Source organism: Manis pentadactyla, chromosome 12 (genome assembly GCF_030020395.1).
Source record: "Manis pentadactyla isolate mManPen7 chromosome 12, mManPen7.hap1, whole genome shotgun sequence".
NCBI classification, from domain to species: Eukaryota; Metazoa; Chordata; class Mammalia; order Pholidota; family Manidae; genus Manis; species Manis pentadactyla.
The window spans coordinates 56341949-56355019 of record NC_080030.1 but is presented as its reverse complement, the minus strand read 5'-3'; the positions used below and the strand labels follow the sequence as shown (position 1 = coordinate 56355019).

Sequence of the window (13071 nt, the reverse complement as noted above, 5' to 3'; positions counted from 1 at the left end):
CTTGGTGAATATTCCCTCCTATGCCTCAAGACTATTAGTAATTCTCCTCTTGACATTTTTTATTCCCACATCTCAAACATCTTGTCATTTTTTTTCACAGAACTATTTCTCAAACATTACCCTGCTTCAGGGCTTTTCCTAGTCTGGGGTGGGGCTGGGCACACATTCCACAAGACACAGGTCTAGAGCTGAAGGTAGAAAAAAAGAAATTGTATCTCTTTTAAGAAAAGGCTCACTGAGCATTTAGTACTGAGCAGAGCAATGATTGCAAGACTGTCCCAGAACTTGGCCACCTGTGCTGGTGGTCAAGCCCTCGTCAATAGCCTTCTAGCGCCTATGCACTCAAACCCTCAAGCTGGAAACCAGAGCCCTGCCAGCCGGGCTCCTCTGCAAGCCTCTGCCCGTCAGGTTTCCCTTATCTGAAGAGTGAAACGGGAAGCAGGAGCAGATGCAGTACTTCTATTTTTTCTCTGGTGAGGGTGACAGTAACAGGTGAGCCTCTGGCAGCAGGGGGGGAGCTTCCGGTGTCCAATATCGGCCTGAACTTGAGGTGTCCCTGCCCACTGGCCAAGGCCACAGAGAGTTCTCTGCAGCAGCGGAGGCGCTATTTGGGCCACACTTCTGGCTGCAGCTCCAGGCCCGGCACCCTGGCTGTCCCACAGCAACTCTGAGTACTGCTCAGTTCCTTGGCGACTTAAATAGGCTGAATGAGTTATTATTTATAACAGAGTGCTTAAAATCCCAGTTTCCCCAAGCCCCAAACTCTTCTCATTTCCTCATTTCATTGTGTGGCAACTTGGTCTGCCCAGTGTTCAGGTCCCCAAAATAGGTGTCAGCACTGTTTCTCATTTTCTCTCGGCTGTGGTCTAATTGGTCTTTCATGTGATCTGCACCCCCGTGGGTTATTGTTAACACAGCTATTAGAGCAATGTTTCAAAAAAGTTAGTCCGTCCTCTCCTTTGAGTCCTCTGAAGACCCCACCTCGCTGAGGAAAGCTGAATTCTAAGAAAGCCTTCAAGAACTCGCTCCCGTTACCCTTCTGACCTTATCAAGTGGCATGTGCTTCTTCACCCGCTGCCCTCCAGTGTTAAGGAGGTAACGTTTACGGAACACACCAGCCCCAGGTGTATAAGGTCCCAGGTGCTCCGGCTGCCTGTTACAGCAGCCCCCGCCACCTGCTCCTCTACTGGTCTCAGCACACACCCAGCTCACCACTGCCTCGGGGCCTTCACAGGGGCTGTTTCCTGCCCGCAGCTCCTCCCTCCGGCACAGACCCTCCCGCCACCCCTTTCTGCGCTGAATAGCTCGCAAGTCTCTAGATGTCCTTCTCAATCTCTCTAGGTTCAACTGCCCTCCATCCCATCCTACTCAGCTCCCAGGCTCTCTTACCCTCTATTTTTTTTCCACATCATTTCTTGCCCTTCAAAATATTGCTTATTTGTCTGTCTCTCTCCCCGTTAGAATATAAGCTCCATGAGGCCAGGGGCTTTGGTTCCTGCTATATCCCCAGGGTCTAGAAAATTGCCCAGTTTATAGTAAGTACTCCAAAAATATTTGTTGTGTAATTAAATGAATGAATGAATGAATGTATATGGATGCATTTGACATTCTCTACTTTCTGAGAGTTTATAAGGAGGTTAATACCAGATGCTCAAGAAACTAATGTAAAGGCAGCAGACGTAATGGAAATCAGTCAGAAGCCTTGAAGGAAATGACTGATTTTATCTACATTCCTCATTTTAATGAAAATGAAAAGCAACCTATAAAATTTACTATGATGTCTCTGAAGATTTTCTTAAGCTTAGTCAGAGACGTCTAGGGTGTGACTTAAGGATCATATTATGGAATCACCTGCCCAAACAAACTATTTTCTCTGGTCTTTCACAGTGTCTAAAATTCTCAATATTCATTCTTTTGTTTATACAAGAAGTTGGGATATAGCAGCCACAGTCAAAGTTCTAACCTTGTGAAGCTCACATTTTATTTGGGGACAACAATAAAGAAACATGTACATAGCAGGTGTTAATAAGTGCCAAGAAGAAAATTAAAACAGGTGGGGGAGAGAATGGTGGGGAGCGTGTGTGGCTTTTTCGCTAGGGTAGTTAGAGAAGTCAGGAGGTTAACATCTAAGGAACAGGCCTGAATGAGGTATGGGAGGATACCATACTGGTGGCATTCAAATCACTCTTGAAGACATCTCAGTGAGGAGGTCATAGTGACCCTGAATGTCTAGAGATAAAGCCTAAGCATCAGCCATGACCTTGAGGTTTGTGTTTACCCTTAATTCCGCATACAGTCTTTTACTCTACGCTATAATGCGCATACTTTACTTTTAAAGTAATTTGTTATAGTTACGAATAAGCTGTGCATCCTTGGGGTTCTTTCTACATATACCTCAGTGCCAGTCTTTAGTCAAGATGATGAGCATTCACGGGAAGGAGCAGGGGCCTGTACCAGAGTCAATAATTAAGGCTACCTATTTTTTTATTGTCATTATACAGAAAATGAAAATGAAAGGCAGAGATGATGGAGTATATAGGTAGGATTTTTATTTCTCCATACCTCTAAATTTTCAAGTACTAAATTATGAACATAATTTATATGTCTGTACACTTCAGTGGATAGTCTAAGATTATGGGAAAAGGGGGAGTATAGACATGTTGTGTGCAGCTTCTGGGAAGGGACATTTGAAGGGGTAGGTGCTCGCTTCTTCTGGCCTTTCTTCTTCTCTGCTGAACACAGTCAATGTGGCTGGGCCGTCTGGTACCAGGAGGTAACAAACTAAAGAAGAGAGTAGCAGGGCTCAAAGACTCCGGGTGCCAGACATTGGGGATCTCTCATGCTCTCCCTGGGTTGCCTACCTTCAGTCATCATTCTAAGGAGAGAGAAACAGATTTTCTTCTCACGTAAGCCACAATCACTTTTTATTTTTCTGTCGTGTCACCAAGCCTAACCTTAACTAATGCACATGTGTGACTGAAAGTGTTTTAGAACTTACAAAAGCACCTTATGTAAGCTGTCTCATTTCACTTCTTCAATTCCCATGATCTACAAGGAACAAGAAGAGTCACTCCTATTTCTGAGTCAAAGAAACTGACCTTTTAGGAAGTTAAGTGACTTGTGTGTAGTCAAACAACTAGGGAGCAGAGAATCTGGATCGAGAAGTTCAGTATTTTTCTATGACTAATCACACAAGCACAGGTGTGCAGACACAGAAACATGGTGCACAGATTTGCAGTGAGACAGATCTGACTTCAAAGTTTTCTGTCTGGCTCATGTTGCTTTAGGCAAATTATCTATCTTTTCTGATCCTCATTTCATTATCTGCAATGTGGGTAAAACAATACCTGTAGGGACTGAAAGTTCCAAATGAGATAAGGCTAGTGAAGCTCCTGGTGGAGACAGATAAATGCTTAGTAAACAGAGCTGGTGTTGTGTGCACATGTCTATTCAGCCTAAAGATTATTTACACATGTAGTAAAGGAATGGAGGGGAGGAGAATCTAGAAATTCTACTTTATCTTGAAGTGCTATGCATCTGTCAAGAATTTGAAATATTTTTATTTTTTTCTCACTCAAAAGACCATCTTAATGGGTCTGGGAGTTCCCAAGTTTCTTGTGTCCTCTGAACATTTAAAGGTGTTTCTCTGTATCTCTATTTGGAGGGAAATGTCACAAAACGATGCCCTTTGCTTTCAGGCTTTTCACAAGGCTCAAGAATTTGGGAATGCACCCATTCCAAAGCAATCTTTAAATCTCCCTTAAAGAAATAGGAGTTGGAGCACCTAGAGTAGCATGTTGATTTTTATTTCTCAAATACTTTTTGGATGCACCCTTCAAGTACTTGGTGCCAGGTGGGTGTTGTATAATGGGATTCAAAGAAGATATATGAGCTTCTAGAGGGGCTAAGATTTATGAAGCTCTTGAGTGGATGTTTTAGTCCAGATCAATGCAGCATTGACAGCTGATGCCCCCACCAATTTGAATGAACACACCAGGTGTTCTATGATCCAGATTCTGGTTTAAGTTAGATCCACCCCAGACTACAAATGTGTGGAGGGTCAGAATAATAAGGTGAAGCCAAATTTGTTGCAAGATGTATGACATTTGTGAGTCTGTCCACAATAAGCTTCTTTTGTTTGTTTTTTCTTTTTCAGACTCACTTAGATGAGAAAAATACCATTCAAAAACCTCTAAACTTCATGCAAAGTTATTCTAATGTACACACACTTGTAGTAAGGCATGCATTTGTGCTAAGTTCATGTTAACTTCACTCCTGTTTGGAAGAATTGATTAGATCATATAATGACATCATTTCTTGACGCCAGTCTTAGGCAGTGTTTGTTTGATGGAACGGAGCATCTGGGAATTCAACTTAGTGTTTAACTGCCTCACTATGACACAGCAGAAGAGCCCAGAGCAGCTGTTAGAGTGACTGCCCTCTTCCTGCTCTAGTTTGACTTTTCCAAGGTTAGATTTGATTACAACCAACAATACAGGACTGTGGGGAGAGAGGTGAATGCAGAGACCAGGAACCATTAAGAGAATAAAATAACAGGGAGGTGAGGTGATCCGTGTTTCATTGCCTCATAAGGCTGTGAGAGGTGGGCAAATGATCCTGCTGACAAATACCTCCTGGCTTTCCACACATAAAAGACCCTCTCAGACCTGGTCAACTCGGGAGACTTCACAGCACAAGGGCCGAACTGTGTGGTTCCTCTGAAATGTTCAACATCTCAGGCAGACTTACTGTCAATTACAAGAAATTTTCTGAGAAAATAAAATGAGAAATTCTAAGCTTATGTATACCTACTTTTTAAAGTGCCATTTTGGGACATTCTGGATACAAGTTAGATATCTGCTTCTATAATTCAGCCTCTCACATTTGAGCAGTTAATCAAAGTTCAGCATACTCTCAGTAGCTTCTTACTGTATTTTAAAGTATTATTATTTTTGCATATATTCTTTTCTCCATTTTTTCTCTTCTGATTTATCACTAAATTTGGTTTTGGTAACTATCCTTTTTTCCAGAGCTCTTCTAAGTTTCAAGAGTTTCCCTTTGAAAGTTTCATGCCTAGGAAAAGATAAGCAATGATAGTAATAATGGATACATATATAGTAACATATATACATATGTAGTAGTAATACATACATATATGTAGATAATAATATATGCATGCACATGTATAATATTGTATAATTTACAAAGTACTTTTCACACATTATCTCATTTAACCCTAAGTACCACAGTGATAACCCCCAACCTTCCTTCTCTTCCTTCTGTGTCACCATGTGGTGGGCACTGTGCTAACAGCTCCCTAGACAATGTTTCTAGAGATCAAAGAGTCAAGGAAGGAAGGCAATGAGGGAATATATTTAATATATGCAGGGGACCATGAACGGTAGTTGAACAAACACTAAACTAGGCATGAGTGGTCCTAGGGCACTGGTTTCTCTGCTGTTTATTTCTACTTACCTGACAGGGGAGCAGAACCTTGTTGGACTTCAGTTTGTTTACATGCAAAACTAAATTAACACACACCTGACCTGACTGCCTTGCAGAGTTACTCTGAGAATCAAATTAGATAATAAGTGAGAAAGTGTTTTGTGGTTTGCCAAATGAAGAATAAACATTTTTACTGATTTTTTTTCTCTTCACTCGATTTTTGCCAACATTTGTGGCATAGTTCTAACCAGAAGCTTCAGTCTATTGAAGAATAGAAAAAGAAACATTTTTAGAACTGTGCAAGCATGTTTTAATTGTCTGTTTGCCCTTTTCCTTTTCTTATTATCCAAACATAAAGGTATTTGCTGGCAGCCAGACACCTAAATTATAATCTAGGAGAGTAAGCTTAAAGAGAAACCAACATCTTATCGGATCTACAAATCAGTGTTTTTCCTTTGTTTTTTCTTTTTCTCCAAGTGAAGCCTGCAGAAAACTTGCATACAACTCACATGACATGATTATAAATATTTCTGATTTCTCTACCCCACTTTGACCTGCTGAATCAGAAGCTCTAAATCTTCCTTCTTTAGAAAGCGCACCAGCCAAGGTTTAGGCCCACTAGTTCCAGCACCCAGAATTTACTGGCTGAAGTTTGCAAGTTGTAAGAGAACATTTGTTCTTCATTTCTTTCCTGCAGTAACAAGATTTCTTATCAACATTATATTAAAAACAGATACATGCGCTTATGTGAAATTAAAGCAGCACTCCACTTGTGCGCAAAATTTGACTTTGCTTTCTTGAAAGTGCTTTGAAGTACTGTTTTCTCAGCTTTCTTAAATTGGATGGTGCATTCATAAGAGAACTTCGGAGAAAGTAGTTTCTTTCAGTGTTATTTCTGGCCTCCACTCAAGAAATAAACAATCGCGGAAGCAGTTAAATTGATAACCAACTGGTAATTCTCCAAATTAGGAGGAAGTCTCAACTCATTTCAAGTAACAATAATAAAGTTCTCAAGATGTTAACAGTCTGGGTTGTATATTGAAATAAAAAGGCAGATATTTTTGCCCTTGATATTTAGTGAATATGGAATAATATAAAGTTATTTCAGAAACTAGGCATGTCATCAATCAGCTTGATGAAACAATGAACTAAAACAGATTAATCAATATTTATTCAATATACATTTATTGAGCCACAATGCAATCTGCCTGCACTGGTCTAGGGCTAGGGCTAGAGGAATGAATAAGGGAAACCAAGATTCCTTAGCATGTATATTCTAGCAGGGAAGGCAGATAATAAAGAAAAAGCTAATATTTAATATTTCTGACATTCAATGGCACATGAGAAGGTAAGAAAAACAGAAAAGGTTTACTCTGAATCTACTTCATGAATTTTAAAATTCTGGAAACATCAAAACTTGAAAGTGATCCACTTAATCACACAAATTTATGGTGACCTATATGGTATGGTCAAATGCATAGTTACAATTGATTATCTTTTTTTCCTGGAGGTGCAATCCTGTCTCCTTGCTGTACTTGACCTTCGTTCACAACTTTGCCCTGTGTAATGATGCTCAGAAAAGCAGCCAATCAGGAGATTTGTTTTCTGTTCCCTTTTAGCCCTTTTAACTCAGCCAATCCAACCAGTTTGAACTAGATAGAGTATTAGAGCCATTCTCTGGACTCTACCCAGAGTCTATGGATATTCAGTGAGTTTAAGGACTGCAAACTAATACCCAAGTATACCAGCCAAAACAACATCCTTTCCCAACTCCCCTGCTGTGTTATTCATATTCAGAGTTGTAATATGACCGCATTTGAAAACCCTGTTGCAGAAATGTCTTGGAAAAGAACAGGCAGTTTATCTTTGCCTATGAAGTCCCTACTAGTTTGGCGGGCAGGGGGAGGAGGATTAAATAAAACAAAAAAACCTCACCAAAAGCTTGTATTTTTTTTGCATAATTTGACATAATTTCAGACCAAAAGCAAAGCCACTGTTTTCAGAAATACATCAGCAGTCGAGAGGCTGTTGTTATTTTAATCAAAATTGTTTGGTAGGTGTGTTTTTGGTTTTAGTTTTTCGTATTTGTCTCTCCGCTTATATTAAATTTTTCTGTAGGGGACAAATACATGTCAAAGTTAGACCTCACATGGATTAACTAATTACCTGCACATGGCAGCCTTCAGCAATTTTTAATAAAAGAACGCTACCCACTTGCAGTAAAAGCCTGTTCCATTTTTGTAATATTAGTGTTATTCCACTGATCGGTGCTATTAGAAGAAATCCCAGAAGCAAACATGGTACAAATTGTAGAACAGTTGTGTAGAGGTGGCTTCTAAGCATAACTGAACATGAACAAGAACAAATAAATCAAGGAGAAACTCCTCCACTTCTGCTGACCTAGACATTCATTTTAAAGTCATGTCAAAGATATGTATCAAGCAGCTTGCTTGAGAAGCTCATGGCGCCGCAAGAGTGACAATAAAGCCCGCCGCGGAAACACTGGGAGGAGCCACAAACCCAGCAACTCTATTCTGAAATCCAGATTACAGATTTGAATCTGCCGGTGTCCCTGATTTAATTCCTCGGCGGAGGCGCTGAGCGTGCACATCGCAGAGACGGTGGGCCACAAACGCCTCTAGCCGGCGATGCACCTCCCTGCACAGAGCTGCCTCTAAGGGGATCTCACGCCAGGAGAGACGCCAGGAGAGAGAAAGGGCAGGAGATTTTTGGCTTTTGTCATCAGCATCCCATGTGTTTTTAAGCATAACAGGGAATTTCTAAAAGTTGACTGGAGTTGGATTTCCAGCTGAGGCTTCACTATTAACAAATGGCATGCCGGCAATAAATGCCATTCTTAGCTAGTGACCATCAAAAAGCCACACCGGGGTCAAAATCATAACATGGCAAAGATTCTCATGTGCTGCTCTTCTCTGTGCTCTTTCTTTGTCCGGAGGCTGCTTTGCCAAACACTCCACCATCAGGCGCAGCTTTCAGGGAGAAGGGGTGCTTCTACTAGAAGAGGGAAAGGGCCAGCTCAGAGGACAGCTGGGGTGCTCCAAGCTGCTTTGGAGCTGTGCCTCAGGGCCTAAAAATCTGCAGATGTTCGGTGTAAAACACGAGGATCTGCCTTAAACACAGACACCATTTTCTTGTTGCTACATTAGCTGAGTCCATAAACACTGCTTCTTCCATCAGCCCACTAGTTCTACAGTTACTTTAATGATATGAAGGGCCTCTGCGCCTGTGGCTATTTCTAACCCATGATTTTGTTCACCCTGCATGCAGAAGGCCCAAGAATTGCTGAATCAGAACAGTTGTTCTGTGTCACTACAATATATTTTCCTTTTCCACGCACGAACATGCCCATCTAACAAGGAGTCTCAGCCAGTCTGAAGCACTAAGCATGTGACACACTGGAAGAAATTGTTTACAGTTATGTTCTCCTAAGTCTCATTTCGAAGAAAATGTCTTCTATTATGCTAAGAAAAGAACTAGAAAATAGAAAATTATTTCACACTGAGCCATGGCCCTTTTTCAAATGTGCTTTTACATCTCAGTTTGGGGAGTGATGTAAGTTCCTTCGCCTCACTGTTCAGTGTCCTGGATTGTGCCTTAAATATTTTTATCCTGTCATCCAAACAGTTCAAATCAGGAGTGAGATGCCTTCCAGCTGGACTTCTACTCTGCCAAAAAGATAATCCCCTAATGACCAGTCAGCATTTTCATCCCAGCAAGTCTGACCTTTCAGAAAGAGAGGTTGCCCGAAATTTGCACAAAATAACCTTGGAGATGAACAAAACCCGAGTTTAGGGTGTCATCATTGTCCCCCTCACTGCCTGCTGTCCTAGCTTTCCTTTTGTAAGGTGGACATTGCAAATATAGCTCTTTTCAAAGCGGTATTTAGTTCAGAAAACATTTGGAGTTAGGGCAAAATTTGCATAATTCTATGAAAAGGCTTATACCTAAGCTTTGAAAAAATTTGAGAAAACATGATTTTGGGAAAAGAAAGTCTTATCTTTTGGCCCAGAAGGTGCCTCATGGAACTAAGCTTGTTAATGTTACGAGTACATGCAAAGCACCAAAAAGTGAAAAATAGAGAGCTTGTGAGTCTTCTTTGATCTCTCTTCAAGTCCCTGGTGGTCTGCAGCTTAAGATAGAGATGGATTTTTCTGTTTTTTTTTTTTCTCTGTATTGCAAACTTAGAAACTAGAGTCATATTACAGCGATGGGAAACACAGGTGTGCTTCTCTAGATGTAAAAAAATATTCTTTGGCTCCTTTCTGTTGTGGACAGTTCATTTGGTATCATTCCAGACTTGAGAAGATCTACCATAGATCAACTGGGTCTTTCATCATGCCTATTTCTATCATATGGTCAACAGGGTGACAGCTAGTCTGGCACACATTTTTCATATTCAGCTTCTAAGAGGGTCCTTAAGGAACCAACACCTTCAACAGCGTACACGTTACCAATCTATTTGCAATTAAAATGCTTCCCAGTGTAGAACAGGGCTCCATTAAACCAGCTGCTACTCCAGGAGCTGAGATGGTGGCATGCTCTCAGGAAATGTACATGAAAACTGTACCTGTACTGTGTCTGAAGAGTGTACACAACCCTCAGAAGCCACCATTCTAGAACTTCCCAGAACTTTAAGCTTACCTTCCTCTATCGGGACCCATGACTCATTCAGAACATGCTGGAGTCTGGGGACCTGCTCTAATAAATGTTTTAATTTTCATACCCTATTCACCTGAGTTGTTGCCAGGAGGACCAGTTAAAAAATTTTAAAGCCCTTAAACTCTTCAGCCCAGAAACCAAAATGTAATTTTATGCTTTGCAATAACATAAAATTTATGATTATGCTGATAGCAAAATATTTTTTTACCCCTAGGTGATACATTGATTACAAATTCTGGGTGAATTCATTCAAATGGAAATTTCCTAATGTTTATTTATTTATGCCTATAAAGTAATCTAGCAGTAACTGTGTGATAGCATCTAATTAGTGGCCAGTTTTCCCCCCACAATATTTTCTGCCCACTAACATAGCAAGATGACTTATATGTGCTTTTCAATATTGAAGATTTTACTGGATCCTATTTGTATTTCATATCTAACTTAATGCCTTTTGCAGACAGTTTTGTGATTCTCCTTATCTAATTGACCTTAGTTTGCATTCCCCTTTCCTGACAAGTGACCTTCCTTACCTTGCTTTTTACCCATCTTGTTTTCTGACTCCAAATTACAATAAATCAGCCTTTAATTTATTTAAATTTAATTTATTTAGATAAGTAACATTTAGGACATTAAAAAATGTCCCTTTTAAAAAATAACTTAACATTTATCTGGTAACAGCCCTGAGATATCTGCTATCTGTACCTAAATGCATATATAGTGTTTTGGTATATATGTATATTATAAGCAAAATTCATATGCTGAAAACTATTGGGACAGAAGTAGAACCCTGTTCACTAGAGTTGCCTTTTTTAGGATTGATACCTGAGAACTGTGTTCTTATTATGTAATACGCAGGCCAAGTCATGTTACCGCATCTGGCACAGTGCAAAAATTTATAACGTCCAGCCAAAATTGCCACCTGAGGACGCAAGAACAAAGAAACACAAAGTCCTAATCAGATCAGAGTTTAATGAACACGTTTCATGTCAGCTGAGAAATCACTAACGCCAGCCCAGTCCAATGAATAAACAGTGGAACAAAAACTTGGAGAACAAAAAGACTTCTTAATTATTTGCATTCTTTTAGGAGCTGTAATTACAGGATATTTTTAATTGTTTGTTACAACTTGTCCCCATGCCGGTGTTTTTAAGTTGTGGTTTGTTCTCTCTTACAGGATTGTTGGGATAACCACTAAGATGGCAAAATTTCTTTCTGAAATATATCAAAGAATACAAATACATGTTTCAACTTAACTAGAATTTGTAGATGAATGGCAGTTTTAGGTTAGTTTTTATTTAATTTAATACAACCATTACTAGACATAAAATACAACACACACAGTATATCATATGATAAATTATATAGTTAAAATAAAAATGTCAGAGAATATCACAGTTAATATATTTATAGATTTACCCTTTATTTCTAAATATGAATTTTTAAGATAACATTTTTTCCTGATGACTAAAACAATACATGTTTATTCTGGAAGAGACAGAAAATACATGAAAATAAAAGGAAGTCATTAACAATCACCATAATCTGCAACCCAGTGTTATTCATTCTGTTAACTGGAACGAATGTTAACTCAGTTAACTAGTTACATGTAACTAGATATATACAAGTAGTCTTTTTTCTACACATTTTATTTTATAACATTGTATCATACTATAACTGTTTTGTAATTTTAAATATATATACATATATGTATACATATATGTATATATATTTATTGTTGTTTCTTCCAGTTACTATTCTTCCACATCACATTTTTAATAGCTGCATGGTATTTTGAAATGTGTATACTGAAATTTCAAAAATGACTCTTGACAAGAGTTACAATGAGTATTTACAACTTCAGGGCATAGCTGCTATGGCAAGCTGATGTTTGGGTCTATAGCCTCTTATTTAAGCCAGAATTATTATATTCTTTGGTTTGCTTTGAATACACATTAGGTGCCATGCTGTTTTCTCTTTGTTCTGTTCCATATGCAAGGCCCCATCATTGCCCATTATATCTGCCTGTTGCATGCATTTGTTTGCCACCTTTAGTATGGAATATACAAGAATTAAGGAAAATGCTGAAGGAATTAAAAATGATTGAAAATGTCATTTTTGAAACATCAGTCACAGTTTAAGTGGGAACTATACTTTTTCACAATTAAGCACAGCTGTTCCATCCTATGTAACTAGCATGATTTGTCCTTTGTGGTTTCAAATGAGTATATGTGTGTTATTTGGAAAGGAAAAGAACAAGAAATGAGGAAAGTGGGTGTAACTCTGGGGGAAAAATCCTGGGGCAAAATACCTTTGAAACCAGTCAGTCAAAGGGAGAAATGAAGTGGGGGAAGTAGTCTACTTCTGCTTGCTTGAGTCTCTCCCAACCTGGCTGCAGAAAAAGGGGCCTCACCCAACCTTTCAGGTCCAGATATGCCCTCACTCCCCGTGTAATTATCCATTGATATGGAAATGGCTACTTCTCTCCACCCCTGGAAACACCTATTGATATGGAGATGCGCTAAGGACTGGTGAGAGAGTCTGGATTTATTGCACTTTTACCTTCAGTGGGTCTTGATGTACAGGGTTTAGTTACCTTGGTAGCACTTTATTCAGAAATTACTGTTCCGATAGAGTCCTGGATGAGGTAGGCCATGATATATTAAAAAATAAATGCTGAAATCTATGTGGCTCAAAAAAAAAAAGTTTATTTACTGCTCACATAGAGACTGAAGGAGACTGGCAGGGATTCCTCTTCATCCATGACTCAGTAGTGCAAGATCCCTCAGTCTTATGATGATGCCATCTCAATATGTGGCCTCCAGGTTTGCTGCTATAGAGGAGGGGAGGGATGCAAAATCACAACAGCTCTTAATAGCCTTAACCCAGAAACTACATGCATCTCTACTGCTCTCAATCCCTTGGATAGAACTAGTTACATAACAGGAG

At 39.5% G+C, this 13071-nt stretch overlaps 1 long non-coding RNA gene across 1 annotated transcript; it reads left to right on the top strand.

Moving 5' to 3' along the window:
• Positions 1 to 259: 259 nt before the first annotated feature.
• LOC130679935 (uncharacterized) lies at positions 260 to 9263 on the top strand. Its single transcript, XR_008992929.1, has 3 exons — positions 260 to 492; positions 4157 to 4469; positions 9091 to 9263. It is a non-coding gene; the product is annotated as an uncharacterized LOC130679935 (long non-coding RNA).
• Positions 9264 to 13071: the final 3808 nt, after the last annotated feature.